This window comes from Melanerpes formicivorus, unplaced genomic scaffold (assembly GCF_026170545.1).
Source record: "Melanerpes formicivorus ecotype bairdi unplaced genomic scaffold, bMelFor1.0.p_v2 SCAF_6, whole genome shotgun sequence".
NCBI classification, from domain to species: Eukaryota; Metazoa; Chordata; class Aves; order Piciformes; family Picidae; genus Melanerpes; species Melanerpes formicivorus.
This window is the reverse complement of record NW_027142358.1, coordinates 24,946,831-24,967,714: the sequence shown is the minus strand read 5'-3', so window position 1 is coordinate 24,967,714 and position 20,884 is coordinate 24,946,831. Positions and strand designations below refer to the sequence as shown.

Below are 20,884 nucleotides of genomic sequence, written 5' to 3'. Positions count from 1 at the left end.
TTGCAAGAATTCCTGCAAAGGACTTATTTCAGATTGAGAAATTATTTTTGTTCAGCCTATAAAGGGAATGTTCCATATTTTTAATTTAAAAAAAAATGCCTGGTCATATTTTTTTTTAAGATTTTTTTTTTTATAGGGAGAGGCTATTTTGCTTTAATTATCCATGTGTTATATCTTCAGAATAGTGGATGGTTTATAATATGTAGATGAAAAGATTGGTACTCCATAAAAGAGAAATTAAGGCACAAAATGGTATCTCCTACCACAGAAAATTCACATTGTGTGAATCAAATAGCAGCTTATTAGAAAGGTCCAGACACTTTTCATATCTGGTGCAGCACTTTATGGTAAAGCTCATGTTCTCCATTCTCATGAGGTTTCACCCAACCTGTCCTGTGAAAGGGGCTTCAGAGAACACAAGCAATTTCAGAAAACACAATGGTTGCCACTTTCAAAGTTTTGTTAATTTGAGGCTAATTTGCATTCATGATTTGGAGTAGGAGTGCACAATCTCCTTCATGAATACATTTTTCATGACTTAAAAACTGTAATGTCATCCTTAGTACCTGCTAGTGGCTCTTTGCTCTTATATAGAAAACTGCTGTGGTGATGTGTGTTAAGATTTTGTCAAAAAAGATCTCACCAAATATCAAATATTATAACCAGTCCAAAGATCATATATGAATACTTGTCTAAATAAGTGCCTTCTACCATTTTCACGTTGTTTGTCCTTTTCTTGTTGCTTCTGCTGCTGAAACTGCTGTGAGGACATAACCAGTTCTGCTGTGATGTGTACATCTTTGTACAAAGCTCCAGCATGGTTTGGTTGTAACTTCCAGGTAAATTGTCTGTGTGGGGCTACATGAGGTTGTGAATCTGTAAAACTGATAATTCACCTAATTAATTAAAGAAACTAAGAGCTATGAAGAAATGCAATTTTCTGTAGAGCTTCATACCATTAGCTGTTTAGCTTGATGTGTTTCTGGCTTTCTTCATTTAATGAAAAGAATTTCATACAATCATATATGACACAGCTGAAGATTACGGTGACTGTTGAGAGTTATGCTAAATATGTTATTTCTTCAATAATATCTTTTAGTATTGGAGGCTCCACATTGTTGCCAGTGATATATAGGGATCTAAGAATAGGGGACTGTTTTACAGAATCATACAGTCATTAAGGCTGGAAAAGACCTTTAAGATCATCAAGTCCAACTGTAACCCAACTATCATGATCACTAAACCATGTGCTGAAGCATTACATCTCCATGCTTCTTCAACACCTCCAGGGATGGTGACCCCACAACCTCCCTGGGCAGTCTGTTCCAGTACCTCATCACTCCTTTAGTAAAGAAGTTTTTCCCAATGTCCAGTCTAAACCTCCTCTGCCACAACTTAAACCCGTTTTCCCTCATCCTATTGCTGGTTACTTGGGAGAAGAGACCAACACTAGCCTCACTACAACCTTCTTTTAGGTATCTGTAGAGAGCAATAAGATCTTCCCTTAGCCTTCTCTTCTCCAGACTAAACAATCCCAGCTCCCTCAGCTGTTCTTTGTATGATGCCCTACAAACTTCTCACCAGTCTCTTAGTTCTTCTCTGGACATGCTTCAGTACCTCAATGTCTTTCCTATGTTGTGGTGCCCAGAACTGAACCCAGTGCTCAAGCTGTGGCTGTCCCTGGGCTGAGTACAGGGGCACCATCACATCCTTACTTCTGCTGGACACACTGGTTTTGGTACAGGCTAGGATGCTGTTCGCTTTCTTGGCCACGTGGGCACACTACTGGCTCATATTCAGCCATCTGTCTACCCACACTCCTTTTCCACTGGGCTGTTTTCCAGTCACTCTGCCCCTATCCTGTAGTGTTGTTTGGGGTTATTGTGACTGAAGTGCAGCATGTGGGCTTTGTTAAACCTTATTCCATTGACCTCAGCCTATCAATTGAACCTGCCCAGATCTCTCTGCAGAGCCATCCTACTCTCCAGCAGATCAACACTGCCCCCTCAGTTTAGTGTCCCCTGCAAACTTGCTGGTGGTGCCCTTGATGCCCTCATCCAGATCATTGGTAAAGATACTAAACAGAACTGACTCCAATACTGAGACCTGGGGGACACTGCTGGTGACTGGCTGCCAGCTGGACTGATCTCTGTTGATCACAACTCTTTGGACCTGTCCAAACAGTTTTTAATCCAGCAAAGAATCCACCTGGCTGTGCCATGGGCTGCAAGGCTCTTGAGGAGAATACTGTGGGAGATGGTGTCAAAGGCCATACTGAAGTCCAGGTAGACAATGTCCACAGCATTTCCCTCATCCACTAGATGGGTAATCTGGTCATAGAAGGAGATCAGGTTGGTCAAGCAGGACCTGCCTTTCATGAACTCATGCTAACTGGGCCTGATCCCACAGTTATCCTATACTTGCTGTGTGAGTGCACCCAGGATGAATTGCTCCTTAATCTTCCCTGGTACCAAGGTCAGGCTGACAGGCCTGGAGTTCCCCAGATATTTTGACTTGTCCTCTTTGGTTACTTCCACATTCTTCCACTAATGTGTACCTTGGAAAGTTCTGTGCAATTGCTCTTCAGTTGAAAAAACTTCTTAAGTCTTCAAGAACTGTTGGTTATTCTTACGAGTGATCGAACTGTGTTCCTGAAGTCTTTTTTGCTGTGTTTCTATATAGGAAGAGGAACAAAGAGAGCTGATATTCATGTCTTTGTAAAGAGGATTCAAATGTTCCTACTTCCCAGTACTGTTTGTATTCAAACATTTTGAAAAACTGCTGCTCCAGACAAATGGGAAGTGAGGTACAGCAAAATAGAAATGATTAAAATTTCGATGTGTGATGTGTAGGTGGAAAGTGTCACTCAGTTGTTTTTTTTAATTGAAGTTTTAAAATTACTTTATCAAGTGTTATATTTTCAGAAAGAAAAAAAAAGATTTCTTCCAGTAAAATTGAGGTGCCCATATGGCATATTTTGCTGCAGTTTTTGTAAGTCTGCTGTTGACGTTGGCTGAGTGCTTAGTTCAGTTTGAACACCCCCACAGTGGATTTTCTTTTCTTTTATATACAGTATGTGCAACTGAAAATTATTTTTCTCTGTGTTAACTTTTGCCAAACATTTAGTTTTATAGGGAAATTAGGTTATGTACTGTTCAGGAAGGAGATTTTAAGTGTATCAGAAAAGTAGTCTGGTGAATTCCCCAAACAGATTTAGAGTTGACAAGTAAGCTGCGGCTAAATTTACCTGGTTATAGATGGCCTTACAGAATTTGCAATACATTGGGATCCATGCATGTGAGCTACAGAAAAATAATGAGAGATTTTCTATTCTTAAGCCCTGTTTTTCATTTAACTGTTCTGAGGCAAACAATTTCAGGATTAATCGGATCTCAAGGCTTGCATTGAAGTAATGTGGCACAATGAGTGACTCGTAGCTCTTTAGAGGATGGTTTAGTACAAGAGTCAATAATTCCCATTTGGTATACCTGGCAGGACCAGAAATAGATTGGATTGCTGAAGACTATTTTTTTTTTCCCCCCCCAAGGAACCTTCAATAAAGTAGCATTTTCTCTCTTCAAGATGAAAGAAATCCTTGATTATGGTAATAAACATGCATTGCAAATAACTATTAAAGTATTTGTTAAGTCAACATTTATCTAGCTGTTTAATGCACAAGACTTTTTATTTTAACAGCTTATGGAAAATGGTTGTCATTACATGAGGTTTTTAGTGACCAGTTTGCTATTCTCTGGAGGCTGTTAAAGACTGGTCAGTTGTGTAAATGTTAGTGTGCCATTTCTAGGAACACTGCTGAAATCTGCTGTTTCAGGGTATTATTTTAGTTTTTATCCTCTGTATATTACAGCTCATTTTTGTGGGCCAAATATATTTCTAAATTGTATTCTTCTTCAGACTAAAAATGTTTAACTTGTTTATGTAATAATCCTTATTAAAAAGATAGTCAATGATAGTTTAGGAAACTCAATAGAATATTGATATTGCAAAAAAATGACCAAAACAGGTCAAGACCAAATGCAACTATTTAACAAAAGTAGTATTTTTCCAAGTAGATCCAAAATGCCTTAAATTGTTCTCTTAAAACACCTTTAAGTGCCCCGTATTTAACCTACAGTACTCCAAATATCTCTGCAGTCTTTAAACACATCCTTAGTGTGGTAGCATACTGGATATTTTTTACTGGCTTTAGTCAGACTTCTGACACTGCCTGCCATAAAACAAACTGATGAAATGTAGACTAGGTAGATTGACCATGAGGTGGACTGAAAATTGGCTGAAGCTCAAAACGTTGGGATCAGCAGCCCAGAGACCAGCTGAAGGCCAGTAGCTAGTGGTATACCCCTGGGGTCAGTACTAGATCTGTATTGTTTAACCCATTAATGCCCTGGATGATGGGAGAGTACAGCACCAGCAAGCTTGAAGAGAGTACAGAACTGGGAGGAGTGGCTGGTGCATCAGCTGGTGGTTGTGCCCTTTAGAATTGCCTCAACAGGCAGGAGTAAAGGGCTGACAAGGAACTTCAGCAAGGGGAAAAGTCAAGCCTTACACTAAGTTGGCCATGAGCCAGCTCCTGCAGTGAAGGCCAGTAACCTCCTGGGCTCCAGTAGGAAGAGAATAGCCATCAGGTCAAGGGAGTGATACTTTGCCTTTACTAGAGCTCTGCTGAGATACATCTGTAGTGCTGTGACAGTGCTGTGCTCTCCAGCATGAAGAAGACATGGCTATACAGGATAGAGTCCAATGGAGAGCTGTGAGAAATTGGAGTATTGACCATTCAAAGAGAGTCTGAGAGAACTGGGATTATTCAGCCTGGAGAAGAGAAGGCTCTGGGAGATCTCACCAGTATGTGCAAGTATTTGATGGGAAGGGAGTAAGGAAAAGCAAGCTAGACATCTAAGGAGTTCCTTGTGACACAACAAGAGGCAGTGAGCACAAACTGAAATACAGAAAATGCATTTAAACAAGAAGAAACTTCCTTTCTGTGAGGGTGATTGAGCACTGGAAGAGATTTCCCAGAGAGGTTGTGGAGTTCCCACCCAAACCCCAAATGATTATATGTATAGTTGAGTGTGCTTTGAGCAGTAGGTTGGACTGGACGATCCCCAGATGTCCTTGATGAATTCAGTATGTGGAGTCTGTGACTCTTAACATTGGAATAAATTCCAAAGTCGGTGCAGCTTCCTGGCTGTCCCTGCCAGTTTCTTGTAGTATAAAGTGAATCATCTTGTTTACTAATAGAAGATGGAAGATACTCTGGTAAAAAAGGGTAGGACAAGAAATTGCATAAAGTAGAAAAAAGAAAGTTTTTTTTTTTTTTTAAATGTGAATAATTTCTGCCAGTCTGGAGGTGGTGAAGGGGAGCGTAGTTGCTAAGTTAAGTTTTGTGCTGGTTAACACTCTATATAAATCAAAGGTTAGAATGGCATCTTCAGTTCCCTGTAGAAGTCATTTGGGAAATGGTTCATTAAAGGTTCTTCCTGTGGATTCCTCAGCCAGAGTGGTGGGGTCTATTGTGTGACTCAAAGCAAATGTTTTTTCTTGTGGTTAGTTGGATTTAAAGTATATGTCTGCCAGTAACCTATGAAATGCTGCAGGCCTTAATTTATAGAACAGAGGTGACACCTCTCTGATAGAAATGGGGATAGCTGCACAGATCTTAACCAGCTTTGCAGCTTAATTTCTTGCCTAACTTACGTTGTTCCTTTTTATGAGGAGTGAACAATGGAGCTTTCTGTGAAATAGCTTGTGATCACTTTTGATGAAATCAATACTGTGTCATAAAACTGTTGCAGAAAAAATACTAATGCTTACTTTTCAGCCAGATATTAAAACAGTGGTTTGAAAGAGACTGGGGACCTGAGGGTTGAAATCCAAATTCCACATTTTCCATTTTCTTTATAAAAAGAAAATAAACACATGGCTTAAAGAACAAATTTAGATCTTTGTCTGTGGTCATGAACAATATTTATTGGCACTTCCTTTTTATGTTAACTTCATTTCAGTGAACTAATTTCCAGTTGCTGTTTCTTGGTGTAATGTGCTTCTCTTCGGTTTCTTAATTAGCTAAAAATAAAAAAGGAAGAATATTCTTTTATATCATTGCATGTGTGACCTATGATCAGAAGGCTTGAAAAGTGAGCATTCAATCCAACCCCCACAGTCATATGAATTAATTAACAAAAATAAAAAAATCAAGCCCTTTAAAGATCAGCTTTGCTCAAGAATTGCTTCTTGTAGTTGTTTTTTAAGCCCATGTTGCCAGCTGGCACACTTTCTGTTTGATTATGTGAAGAAAAGAAAAGTCTCAAATCAGACAGCTGCAATGCTCAGTAGAATACATTAAATGAATTATTCTAATTACTCTATTTACTGGGAAATCCTTGCTATCACAGGTTATTCTAATTATTTTTAACCACTGTTTTTCAGTATCAATAGGGAAAATGAAAGGAAGTTTATGCAAAGATGGAAAGAAGGGATAAGCCAGCTACTGAACTAGGGGCTCTACTTGGGAATAATCTAGGATTATCTTTTCTATCAAGTAGCAATGTTTCTAATTTTTTCAAACCCTTAATATTGTATAGGAGGAATTATCAGTCTACAAAAAGGATAACTGGTAAAGGAATCCATCTTACTGAATATATTTAGCTTTTTGGGGGAGAAATTAAGAATAATAAATTTGAATTGCACATAAATAGGAGAAAATAAGCAGTATAACAATTGCATGCACCCTGGAAGCAGTTAGTGGAAAAGAAAACTGGAGCTCAAGGTAAATGTCTTCTCTAGAAACTTGATTAGCACTTTTTTTTTCCTTAGTGCAGCAGAAGAGCACAGTATTATTAAGATCTCTTTATTAGCTGTACACATGCACAGTTGAACAATGTATATGTGAGAGAGCATATACACACAAGCAGGAACTGTTTGGTTTGATAATGTTTCCAGTATACTCTGCAATAATAAGGAAGAGAAATAGGTAAAAACTTTGCAAAGTTTCAAAGTCTTTACTGAACAAAACCAAACAATGACTAGATAAAGGAATCATGAAATGCTGTATGACAGTTTGTAGCCATTTTTAAGAAGGCAAATTCATAATGACATCTTTGATCTTCACAATAATTGGATAGGAAATGGAGGCTTTTTTTCTTGGCTTTCAAGTTCTTGGAAAACCTTTTGGTTTTGATTTGGGAAAAATAGGCCTAAAACTGTCCTGGATTCTGCCAGTGCTTTTGTGTTCATCTGTGCACACGTTACAGCAAGATTTCAAAGTGAAATGCATTGGGGTGTCTTAGTTGATACTGACCAATACTGCCAAGACTGTTACCAGTTTTCCACTTGTCCAGTCCTGAACAGCTCTGGACCAAGTGACCTGACTATTGAGATGAAAGACGGAGAGACAATAGCGATTCTGGATCCCACTGGGAATCCGCAGTGCTGTTGCATATGAGTGAACATGCAACATCCGAATGCACCCCACGTGAGGCTGCCAGGTTCTTAGGCCACTTGGTACCTTAGCTATTGTGAACACTTGGCTGTCTGAAGTGTAACAGATTCTTTAGATATCAAGGCTGATCAGGGGCTGGTACCTACAAGTTTTTCACAGAACAGACTGGTAACAGTGGATCTGAAACATACAGAATTTGGTTCCAAGACCATCTTGCAGAGCCAACAGGCATACACGTATATTTTGTCTGATCTGTGGTGCTTGTTTTATTTCCATGGAATATGATACTTTTGCTCAACTGGCAAAATTCAACAGAAGAGACTTCTGTGGAGAATACCCAGCTAGCTGTGTTCCTGATTTCTAATGTTATACTTTGATTCTTGCTATGTTGGTTTTTTTCCTAGTTAGTCTCTAGCATTGTTGTTGGTATTTTAAATGTTTGATGGAATTGTAAGCAAGTAGTAAGTCTTCTCACTACTTAATTTTATCTCTGTAGCTTTTAAATACTAACTTAATCATTGAAACTATTAGTTAAAATACAAGCAGAATATTTTAGATTACTAGGGACATCTGACAGCTGTTGATACTCTTGTTCAAAGAAGGGCCCACTCACTACAAAATTATATTGTGTTGCTCAGGGATATGTTCAGTCAGGTCAAATCATCCTTGTTTTGAACCATTTTCCCCCCTCTCTCATCAGAATTTCCTGTTTCCTCCTACTTAGATCTGAGTGCTCTATTCAGCTGGAATAGTCTGTTCCTTTGTATACTTTGCACGTTTGTGCTGTCAGCCACTCAGTTTTGTGACCTTGTGCCAGGTCTGATATTCAGGTTATCCTCTCTGTCAGCCAGATCAGTTGCCAAACTGACTATTCACTTGTCCTTGTTGGATTAATTTTTTTCCAGTTTTACTGAGCTGAGTCAAACTGAGAAGAGCACACAACCCCTGTATCCATCCCCAGGGAAACAGGAATGAGTAACTGTTCAGACTGAGCAGCTAGCTGAGCAGAACTGTCCCTGCTGTGGGCTATCTGAGTCCACCCTGCCCACCCCGTGTTCTCCCTTATTCATTTGATTTGTCATCCTTTGCTGGCAAGGTGCACGGTATGGATTCATTAGCATATGTCTCATGCCTCAGGTTGCACCCATAGGGAGTTTCTTATTACAGAACTTCCTTCCTAACATCTTTTAGTTCATGCAGCTTATTCCTCCTTAGAGGAGTTTTTCCTCTCTGAATTTTTCTGGTTTTCACTTCCACACTGCTTATTTTAATGAAGAAACACGAGCCTATTTGTCTTTTCTTAGGTTTTCCACAAACACTGTAACAAAATGTGGGTTGTATTTGAGCTACATGATTGCGTTTTCTAAGGATGAAGTTAAAGGAGGAGACAGAAGAGAATCCCTTAAACATATATTTTTGAAACAAAAAGGAAATAAAAGGTAAATTTTGTTAGTAGGAGCATCATTTGCAGCCACGGGGAAGGAGGTATCCGTGGCAGGGACAGAGATGAGTTGGACAATGCAATTCATTCGTCTGTATATTCAGACATTGCCAAAGAGTTTGGTTTCTCCATACCTGGAACAAAAGTGATGTTTGGCAAAAGTCAGATATTTGAATTATTTGCTTGACATTTATTTAGATTCAGAGTCAGGGGAATGCTGCTACAAACCCAAATACTTATTATAACTTCATTAAAATAGGGAAGCTGAAAAAATAATCAATAGAAGTTGGTTTAGATTTTTGCTTTGACTATTAATTCAGGGTGGAAACTTAAATATTTTTTGCTATTCTTTAATATATTGCTGTAGTGGAGAGTCTGTCTGTATCTATGATTTCCTTTTGTTCAGATAACAAATATTCCATTGCAAAAATTAGTACAGCAGGTCACACTCCCAACAAACTTTTGTGTGGCATCAAGGACTTTTTTTTTCTCTGATAAAAGAAAGAAGTAACTAGGTAACTAGTTAGTTTTAATAGTGAAGGATAGGGTGAAAATCTGAAGTAATTTATTCACAAATATTATGAGAAAATAAGAAATAGCAGAATTATTAAGTAAGAAACATACTGTAATAAAGATGAAGGAATCAGAGGAAGGTCAAGAGTAGAAGCTATATAAAGCAGAAGACCAAACCTCTGGGGAAAGCAGAAAGCAGAGAAGGAGGCCAACTTGCCTGCATCAGGAGCTTTTTGGTGACTGGAGAATAGAATGGAGATGCAGTGTAAATAAAGACAAGCATTGCTTGTGAACAGAGGCAAAAAAAAAGGGCTGGCATAGAATGTAATTTTTCTACCACCATCAGGCTTTCATGTTAATAGTTAGGGGATAAGTGCTTAATGCCATTAATAAAACAAGTTGAAATACATGCCAGAAAGAGGCTGAAGAACAACTGAGAAAGGAGTTTCTGAACTGTTGGCCTTGATTGTGAAAAACAGTGAGGAATGAGTATGTGCAAGTAATAGAAAAGCAAAATTTATCTTAAAACTAGGGAATATATAGATCAGTCTCTAACTTGGATAACTGGGAATAAGATGCAAGAAATCCTTAAGTGTTGATTTTGTAAAAATCTTCAGGATCACAAGGTTGTGATAAGCACCAAGCATGAATCTGAAAGCTCCATCCTGTCAATTATGCCTAGTTCTTCAACAGAATAGTTGCTTAATGGGTAAAAAGGGAATCATAAACATGGTGTAACCTGCACATGGTGTTCCACACAGAGGAGGACATTTCTGTAAGCAAACTTGAGAAGCATAGTTAGCATTAAGGGAAAATACATGTCACTGAAAAACTAACGTTCCCAGGGAATTGTTATTTACACATCATAGGACTGGTCTGGATCTATGCATATGACATATTTTCATTAATAAGGTGGCTGTGGGAATGCAGAATGGACTTACTGAGAATTGGCATGATTCTGCCTTGCTGAGACTTCTAAGCATTTTATAGGACAGTAAAAGCATCCTCTCCTTTTTTCTTTTTTGTCTTTTTAACTTGGAGAAATGGTCTGAAAGCTGCAAGTTGAAATGACAGGTGCAAATGATTCCCCTTGGGAAGAAGTCAGCTGTATAAATAAAGATGCAGGGTTTGTGGTTTAGTGATGGTACTGTTTGTAAGGCACTGGGAAGTGGAGTAAATTAGAGATGAAATGACCTGTCAGTTGGGCTCAGCTCAGGATGGAGTTTGGGACAGCGAGGTCTGATAAGAGGAATTAAATGAAGCAGGGATATTGGAACACATGAGAAGCAGCAGCTGACTTAACCAAGGTTGTATTGTTTAGAAAGGAAAAGATGGAGAAGAACACAATAATGTTTTCAAATGCAGAAGTTTTGCTAAATTGTGTATCGGTAAGTTATTCTTCACGTATTACAAGAAAGACAAATGTAATTGGCAAAAGGCAAAATTTGTGCAGTGCCAGATTAAACCCAAGCAGTCATACAGGTGTGTAAACACTGCAACAGGGTGCCTTGGGAGGCTACAAAGACTTGATATTGGACACAGGTAGGGATTGCTTAGACAAACCTACTGTTTGCTCATACCTAGGAACATTTGTGCTGTTTCAGAGTGGTCAGGCTGGAAGAAGAGACCACTTAGGCTTACATTTTTTTAAGGTAGTATTCCCAGTCTTCATTGTGCATTTTCTTACTACAAATTCAGTTTTGCCCATACTACTGTAGAATTGTAATTGTAGATGCTTTTCATATGCAGGCAACAAGACTGGACTGGAATTTGGTGGGAATAATAACCTGTTCTCTAGGGACAATAACCTGTGCCTTTTGCAGTTTCAAATTAAGTGTCTGGGGAAGGCTGGATAAACAAAAGAAGCTATTAGCAGTTGCATGCATACTAAGAGCACATTTCCTCATGAGCTCTTTGCATGAAAGTAATACATTTAACAGCCATTGGGCTTGCCATATCAGCAGGGGATTTTTTTTGTTTTGTTTTAACTTTAGAATGATTTATCTGAATTTAACACTTTAGAATCTACCTAACAGTTTTACATCCTGTAAGCTGTTGTGAACTAGGACTCAAGTACAAGAAATAGAAGATTGGAATTTTGCTGTACCAGATCAAAACTTTAGCAACCAAATTGCATTTGTGTAATGTTAATATGTGAGGTATTCTCTCATATGAATATTTTTCTCTGAAGAAAGTTGATATGCACTTTCAAAAGCAACCAGCCAACCAAGTATTCCTAGAATTTGTGTATTTATGCCATTCAATCAATTATTTCCATGTGTTAATATAAAAATCTAATAAATAATACTTAAAATTCACAGATCCACAGATTGCTCTGGGTTGGAAGGAGCCCTCAAAGGTCATCTTGTCTAACCCCAGGGACACCTCTAACTAGAGCAGGCTGCCCAGGATCACATCAAGAGTGATCTTGAGTGTCTTCAGGGATAGGGCTTTAATCACCACATCCCTGGCAGTCTGTTTCAGTATTTCACGACCCTCATTGTGAAGAACTTACTCCTAATGTCCAACCTAAATTTACTTTGTTCTGCCCTAATAAACAGAAAGCTAGAGTAAACATAGATTGAGTGTGTTTCTGCTACAGCCATATGAAAAAACAAGCTGGTCCTGTTCTACCCCAGCTCCCTGTCACACTGCTCTCTTCTGGAATCTGGCATGTTGAAGATGTGACTCCTGTCATATCAGAGTAACATAATGGCTGTATACGGGCCTTTTATAATAACTGGGAGATGTTTTACTGACTGGAATATAAGAACAACCCATAATAGGTATATGCTTTTTGCTGGGCTGGCATGATGTAAAGCTAAGACAGAGAGAAATTTGCAGTTCTTCCAGAATCTCCACTGGAGCTTTAGGTATAAAACGGTACATTTATTGTGTAGTTTGTTCATCTACTCTGGTTGAAGCAGCCTTTTTTTCCCTCCTTTTAAAAACTTCTCTAATGGAGATTGGTGGTTATAAAAGAAGAAAGACTTCATTATGAGTTGAACTGATTTTTTCACAATAAGCCTAAGAATCCAAAGATGTGCAATCAGATGTCACTATTTTGTGTGATAAATGTCATAATTTGAAACACATTTTTTTACCCAGAGTTTGAAATTAGAATTACTGACAGTAAGGAAATAAAAATGATTGATGGACTGTTTACACTTGACCAGCTGCTAATGAATTCTCACTCAATATCTTGTTAGCTTGTGCTGAAGTAATGCATGAGGCAATCCAGAAAACAGCTTGAAGTTCCTAAAACTGCAAAGAATAAAAATTGAAGTTATTCTGATACTTTTGATCTATGAACTGTGATACAAGCTGTGACTTTTTGTGTTCTGGGATGATGTGATTCATAATGTAAGTTTTGTTACTCAATTGTTTACTCTTTACTGAAAGTTACTGTGTGTTCCATTTTGGCTTAGAAGAGACTCATGGAATAGAATCATAGAATCAACAAGGTTGGAAAAAACCTCAAAGATCATCAAGTCCAACCTGTCACCCAAGACCTCATGCCTACTAGACCATGGCACCAAGTGCCACGTCCAATCCCCTCTTGAACACTTCAAGGGACGGCAACTCCACAACCTCTATGGGCAGCCCATTCCAATGGCTAAGAACTCTCGCAGTGAAGAACTCCCAGTGAAGAAGGCTTAGAGGCTAGGAGAAAGGTTGCTTTTTTTTCCTAGCTGGCCCCTGTAGCCCTTGATCAGGTGGAGCTCTCTGGAAGGGGCAATGCACTTTTATTTAGAACAGCTGAGTGTGCTCTGCTGAGAGAAAGCTCTGGAGTTTCCTAAGCTAGGAACTAGTATCTCTTGGAGGAGACTTCAGAGCAAGAAGGTAATAAGGATCCTAAGGGAGTTTTATAAATTTATTGCATCTCAAAGGAAGGACCAGTTGACTAATACTTTGATTTTCAGCTTCTCTTATCCATCAGGACGGCTTTGGCACTCTTTTAGAATTGTCATCCAGTGAACTTTGATTCTGTGTCTTCTTGATTCTCTTAAGCGTAAGATGAAGGAGGTTCTGGTCAAGAGGAAGGTAATCTCTGGAAGGCTTTTAATAGCCACTGCTTAGTGACACGCTAAAATATGTAGACCAAAATTCTTCAATGACCATGTGGATGCATTTAGTTTTTCAGTGGGAGGAGGAAGAAGGAGTTTCCTTCATCAAATGTTTTTTCAAGTATATGAAATATCTCAGAAAGATGCAAGTGAGTATTTAATGATGGGATTGGCTAGCATGTTCTGGCTATTGCTTGTATCAAGCTATGCTACGTAAAGCATTAATTCATATCTTTATTGCTGACTCCTGACTTGTGTGGAATTTAATGCAGCCAGAGTATCATCTTGTCTCAAGGAGTTGAGCTCAGCAGTGTGAATATAAAAGGACATCTGTATAGTGTCTGGTAAAAACAAGGGAGGGGTCTGGAGGTGAGGAGAGGAAGGGGGTCTTATAAATTTTCTTTTTTGCAAGTAAGGCTTGTGTTGACCATTTCATGCTGAGTCTTTTGTTGGTGCCAGGCACACCTGTTTATTATGTTATAAACATTCGTTGGAAAATATACTCAACATTTTTATTAGAATGCTGTCCTGGTTCTAGCTTGTTTTTATTGGAATTCTTCTGTGGTTTTGATGTTTTGACAATCTCTGTATGTGTTTTGGCTATTACTTTTTCTCCCTCCTGTTGACATTCATGATGCAAGATGGAAGATATTCTGCAAGGCAGAAGGAAGAAATGACAGTTTGACCTACTGTTTAAGCTAAACACATTAGGAAAGGAAAAAATGTAGAAATGTAGTGCGACTTACCCTGCTTTTCTCAGACATTCTTTATTGGTGTTTTGTGGCAGCTGAAATTTCTGACCAGGACCAGACTCTTGTGTATCTATTTTGGCCTCAAACTGTACATAATTTTTCGGAGTGTGCTGTTTCTCCGTGTAGGAAGCCTTACTACCCACAGGCAAATGTAATCTATCATCTTTTCCTCAAACATTTGCCTTTTTTCCACCACCCCAAAAGAAAGCAGAAAAGATATATTAGGTTCTGCAGCCCACAAAACCTGCTTCATTATCCTTAAATCAAGTATATCTGGTTGCAAACCTTGTTTTTATAAGAATTTGGGAGCACAGTATGTTGTGATTTTTGGCATGCCTTTACTAAAGGTGAAAAATGTATGTTTTGAAACTAATTCTTTTGTGAGTTATTGCTGAAAAGTAAAAGCCCTTTTTGTCAGAAGAAAAAGAATGGATGTCTCTTGAATTGTCTGAACAGAATGAAGTATTCAAGCTGAAAAGATAATAGTAATTTAGATAGTGTTGCCTTATAAAAATACTGTATTACTATCATATCCTTATGGCATAAAATCACATCATTGTCTCCTATTTTTACTACCCGTTTCCTAAGGTTTTATGGTATAGGACAAAGATCATTTTAGTTTACTTCAAACAACTTAAATGGAGACGCTGGCTTTGTATGTGAAATGGCTGTAAGGATCTCAAGAGTTGTTATTGGTAGTTAGCACATCTCACCCTCATTCTTAATTTTTTGTTTTTTTATTTATCTCTTCAGTCTTACAGTAAACTTACGAAGCAGTTAATAATATCGCAGCGTAGTTGATGCTACAATATGGATGTTAAACATTTTCCTTTTCTAATGCTTGCTTAGGTTTTTCCCTTCTTTTCCAGTTACCTTTAGCATTGAGAGTGATGAAAGCTTGGATGTTAATGAGTGTTTTTTAGTATGCTTATGTGTATTATTGCTTATTTTTTATTGTAACTTTTAGTAAGTCTGTCTTTGATTTATTTTTTGATTTCTCTTGGTTTCCCTGAAGTCCTCTTATGTGAAACAGGTCATTAGCAGTAAGTTATTTTTAACAAAAAAGCACATGATTGAGGCTCAAATGTAGAGCCTCATTTATTTGCCTGTCTAAGCAGTTAAAGAATTGATGTTTAAATGTTTGCATATGTGGCTCTCATTTTCTTTTTCTCTGTGGTCAGCGTATACCGTTCATGTATACAAGGACAGCTTTTTTTATCCCTCTTAATGATTTACGTTTGGGTACTGTCTTACTGACTGCTCAGAGATACAGGAGCAATGAGTACTAAAGAAAATGAAAGGTAAATGGCTTTTAGTTGGAATCAGAAGTCTTTTTCATTATCATATTGCTTGCCCATGTATATTCACTCCATAGTTAAATTTAATCCTTCTCATCTCCTGTTTTCAATGGCTTATTAGACTGTACCTCCTTTTAGAAACCAGCTTCTATATCTATTAGAAGTAGATTTCTATATCTTCTAGCTCCATATAATTTTTTAGAATATATGTATTTTTTTGTTCCTTCAGCATAACTTAGTTGCATCTGTGATGTGTTTATCTCCTTTTACATCCCCTCTCAGAAGTAACACTGAATCTGCTTAAAGTTTTAGCTAGCAGTGTGAATGTTTGATTTCAGTAACTGTTGTATTTTTATGGTATTAGCAACAAATCATGTGAGATCAGTTCTTAATTTGCATGGATTTCTTCATTTATTTGCTGAAGAAAAGGCAGAATTTCAAAAATCCTGAGGCAAAATATATGCAGGTAGTGAAGAAAAGAATGGACAAGTACCAGTGCTTATGAATAAAGGAGAAGAGACTGGCAGCCATCACTTTAAACCATGAGTTTGATTCTGCATTGGAGATCACAGGCAGATCTTTACACCTGCTGGGAATCCAGGTATATTCAGTGAGTGTATTTGTAGATTCAAGGAGTTATTCAAAGAAATTGTTACAGTTAGAAGGGGGAACTGAAGCCTAGAACCTGACTGCAAAGGCTGAAAGTAAGATAACTTACCATTGGATGCAAAAGGAAAAATAATGATAAAGTCTATATAATTCATTGGATTGCTAATGGGATATAGAGTAGAGACATAAACAGCTCCTTCTCTCTTCTGTTGCTTTTTCTTGCAACTTCTCTGTCTCTCTCGTCTTGTGGCCTTGCCGGGGGTATCTCTGTTTTAACTACTGTGTGAGGTAATGGGAAGGAGGGAGGGAAGGGGGGAGGGAGTGAATGGGTCCGCTGGATCCATCCAGGTGGGTCTGAGGAGTTTCTGTGTTGTTTAGAATTTGTGTATATATATGGTACATATATTGTATATTTGGTGCATATTCATTACATTTTATATTTCTAGATTGTAGTTTGCTTGTAAATACAGCTTCATTTGCATCCAAAACCTGAGCTAGTCTCTTTAAGTATGGAACTGGAAAAATAATGTATTGGTCATCTTCACAAGCAGTGCATCTGTCTCTCTGAAAGCTCAAATTTTGAAAAATACCTTAGTTTTTTCTCTTAAAACATCATTAGACTTTCAGTCAATAGTAAGCTGTAAGGCATTTTTCAAGGTGGCCATGGTATTTTTGGGTGCAGACCTCCAAAAATTACAAACAGAAATTAGAAATTAAGGTAGCAGTAAGGAAAATTAATCTGAGAGTAAGAAGATTTAAGCATGGATTCAGGTTGGTGGAGGAGCATCTATCATAGTATAGCTGTTTGGCTTTGAGATGGGGAGGATGTAATCACTTGATGAAAGCGGAACTAGGATAGTTTCTAGTGACATCTCCTAATCATAGGTATTCAAGAGATTAAAGAGATTAAAACAAGAACAAGCCCCAAACCCGATAGCACCTTGTGTGGTGATAGAATCTAAACAAAGTTGGGTTTTATTAGCATGTTCATAGCATGTTCAGCTCAGGAGATACCTGATAAGCATTTAACATTGTGGGGTTTTCCCCTTCAGTAACTCAGCCTGAGTAGGCTTTTGTTGTTTTATTTTCTTTCTAATATTCTCAATAGTGACAGTTTGAACTTGAAGAAAGCAAGTTGCAGAAGTGTAAGGAGAAAAAGGTAGGAACTGTCTAAATAATGCTACAGTGGAAGACTAGAGTAAAAGCCCTTGTTTGTTTTGGTTTTTTACATATTAAGATATCCCATTGATAGATGACTTTTTCCTTTCCTGATAATAAGACTTTTGGATAGTGAAGTCTAGACTAATTATGTGAGTTTCCAAGTTCTTTAAAAGAACAAGTTACCAAAAGCAAGAATTAAAAGGAAGGTGCATTAACATTACTGGAAAAATTAATCAGTTTCATTATATCTTTTTAAAGAATAATTGACAACAAAATGTATTCAGTATGAATGTTTCAGTTAATAGCTTTCTGTACCTGAAGTACCTGTGCACACTGCTGGAGGGACACATAATTTTCTTTTAATGATTATTCTCATCCCTAGATGATGAGTTTTCATTCTCTAAGAAGCACAGAATTAGTAGATACAATGTTTAAATTATTTGACTTTGAGAGATGTTTCATTGGTGTAGTCATTTCCTGATTAAATTGTAGACAGAGCTACTGCTCAATTGCATCCATCTTAAAAGTCTTATTTCTTGTGGAATCCAAAGTGCAAAGTTCTCTATGAAAGCTGGCAAAACCTTTTAATCCCTTTAGTGTTTATTACCGTAACATCCATCCTGTTTACCTGAGTTGGCCCAAGGCAATTAATAAGGCAATCACCTAGCATTCATTTTAGTTTAAAGAAACTCTGTACTAATGCAACATTAATTAACACTCACTTGTGTATCTGTGATTGTTACATGTGTCATGGCTACAGTGGTGGCACTTGGAAGTATCTGCTCTTATGAATGTGTTAGATCTTTAATGCAACAGGACTCAGTAGAATGAATTCCATATTGCAGACTCATTTGTTGTTAGACAGCAGGTGCTCCTCTGTACTCAACAATCTAAAGAGACAGTTTTAACAATTGGTTATTTACATGCAAAAATGATGTTGATGAAGTAGAATGTAAGCTTCCTGCCATGTGGGATTTTCACAGTTGTACACGCTGCACTTCAGTTTACATAAAATACCTTGGCAAGGTTCTCGTGGCAAAATGTTAATTCCTTAGGTGTTCATTAAAATGACATTAATCATGAACTCTGATGATGATCATGTTGATTTATTCTGAAACTTTAAAATTCATCAGGTTCTAAAATTAGGTAAAGCAGGAAAATGGAGTTTGGGCTTGGTTTACAACAGGACTTTTCACTTCAATGGTAGATTTTTTAATTTTTAAATGTCTTTAAAGGAACTTAGTGAGCACCTGCTTTTAAATACAGATCATACAGTCAAATGTACATTCAATAGGAGGTTAATTACTGTGTTTCTGTGTTGAAAAGTATTTTGCAATGCTTTGTGGCAAACAGGGCTATTTTTTGTTTATCATTGTAATGAACCATCCTAAACTTAAGACCCACCTTGAGGGAAATCTAGTAATTAAATCTACAGGGTTTCAGATAATATCTGTATTGTAGATGACTGGATAGATGTTATTCAAGCTACCTGAAAGCCATCAGTCTGTCATCATTAATTACATGGTAATCATATTTCTGTGTAAAACATGAAAGTGGAAAGTGTTATTGTTACACTACTCTTATCATTCATTTCTACTAGAACAAAGAGGCAGCTTTTCTTGTATGTAGAGTTGCTTTCTGCAGGACTTGTGAACATTACAAACATATTGATTCAAAGAATCCCTCTATGTATTCAAAGAGAGACTATGTAGGCATCACATTTAGCTTATTAAATTTCTAACCTAGGAATCACTGGGGACTACAGGGGCATCATGAGGAAGTGCTGCTGTGTGCTTGCCTCATTCTTTGAATTTCATCTTTCATCTGGTGCTCAAAGACAAGTTATCAAGTCTTAGATGTACCTATGTTCTGATGTAGTAAAATGAGTATTATATTTGTTTAAAGAGTTTTATGCCTTCACTCGTAAGATTTGCCTTCAGTAAGACCAGGACCCTGAGACCCGTGTTAAAAGTCTGGATTCTCTCCTCAAGAGAGGAGGATTGGGCTAAGCAACATCAGTTGAACTGTTCTTTCTTATCTGTTCAACAGATTATTTCTGCTAGACCAGCTGGCAACTAAACACAACTGCACATATTTGACACTACAAATGATCATGTAATTTGTTTTAATGAACCATCTTGGAGTGCCTTCATTGGTTCTGATGCAATTTCCAGAATTTATTGCTGTTCCATTGATACTGGAATCCTGCATTTATTTATTTTTGTAGTCACTGGTGTTGCACTTGGCAATTTATTTTCTCTTTCTTTTTTTCCCTTTCTTTTCTCTTTTTTCCATTCATGTTACTTTTTTTTTTGCAATTTCTGTCCTCTTGTCCAGCCTAAGGATAGGAAGTAACAGTAAGAGATAAAAAAATGCCTTGAGAAATCAAGGGAGAAATTGAGTGGCTGTCAGTAAAGCAAGCTAGTACACAAATTTGGAGGCTAGTACCTTTTCTGTGTGTTGACAAAGGAAGTCTGGTATTTTCAGTGTCTCTCTGAAAACTGTATATATATTTATTTTTTATTTATTATTGTAAGTGGTAGCTCTCAGGTCCCTTGTGAATAGTTTGTACCATGCCCTATATTGCAACTTTTGACCACTTTTTAATTGAAGCAGTCATTTGCTTTCTTCTATAGATGTTATTTTTGTGTTTGTTAGTGTTTTATATGCTGCCTTGAGACAGATGCAGTAATTTGTCAGATTAATCTTTAATCTTCCTCCTTTAGATAGGATTTCCATTCAGATGCATGTGCTGCCTTTCCTAATGGCATTTTGAGCCCTGTAAATTGCAGTACAAGCATGGTCCACTGATGGATGCTGTGAGTTGCTGCTTGTAGCTAGATTTATTTTAAAAAATGCCTGGGTTTATTTTTGATAGAGGTTATGCTCTCTATCAGTTTGTATTTTGCAAGCATCATGAATTCATCCAGCTTTTTCTTTTTAAAATTACATATCAGGATATGGTGGTGTCACTTAACGGTAAGACTGAGATTGATGCTATTAACTGTGTCTGGTTTTGGTTTATGTATCTTACTGTAAAGGAAAATGTATGAAAGCATCCCTCTGTAAATAAGTATTGATCCCATAGGCTGCTTTTCCTAACTTGTAGCTTAGAAGACTAGGGCTTTGTTAGGTGGTAGCTTTTTTGGCTTGCATGCGTAACTAGAGCAGATACTGTTTCTGTGCACTCTGGGTCAATATACAGGTGTCAGTAATCTGCAGAAAGCAGATGTAACTCCTTAGGAGCAGTTATCATTAACTGACATAGGACCTTAGGAGGGAGTCCTTGTTTGGGGTTAGCTTAACCTAGATTCTTTTTGTGGTAAGGACTTTTTAGGGATGCTACCTACCTGCAATCTAGGTTTTTATTTTTAAGACATCCATCCTGTTAAGAACAGTAGACCTCAGGTTGATGTAGTCCCTTAAAATGGTGGCATCCAGTTACGTTTATGGAACCATTTGTTTATCCACTCCAGATTTGGAGTGGATGTGTTCCGCTGCTGCTTTGGGCTCTGGGATGCTGCTTCTGTCTTTCAGAGCACTGGGGTGGCCTGTTGGGGTTACAGAGAGCTTGGCAGTGCAAA

At 37.7% G+C, this 20,884-nt stretch overlaps 1 protein-coding gene across 2 annotated transcripts in view; it reads left to right on the top strand.

The window, feature by feature from the left end:
- CTNNA3 (catenin alpha 3) overlaps positions 1–20,884 on the top strand; it is a 414,270-nt gene that overhangs the window by 103,914 nt on the left and 289,472 nt on the right. The window lies entirely within an intron of this gene.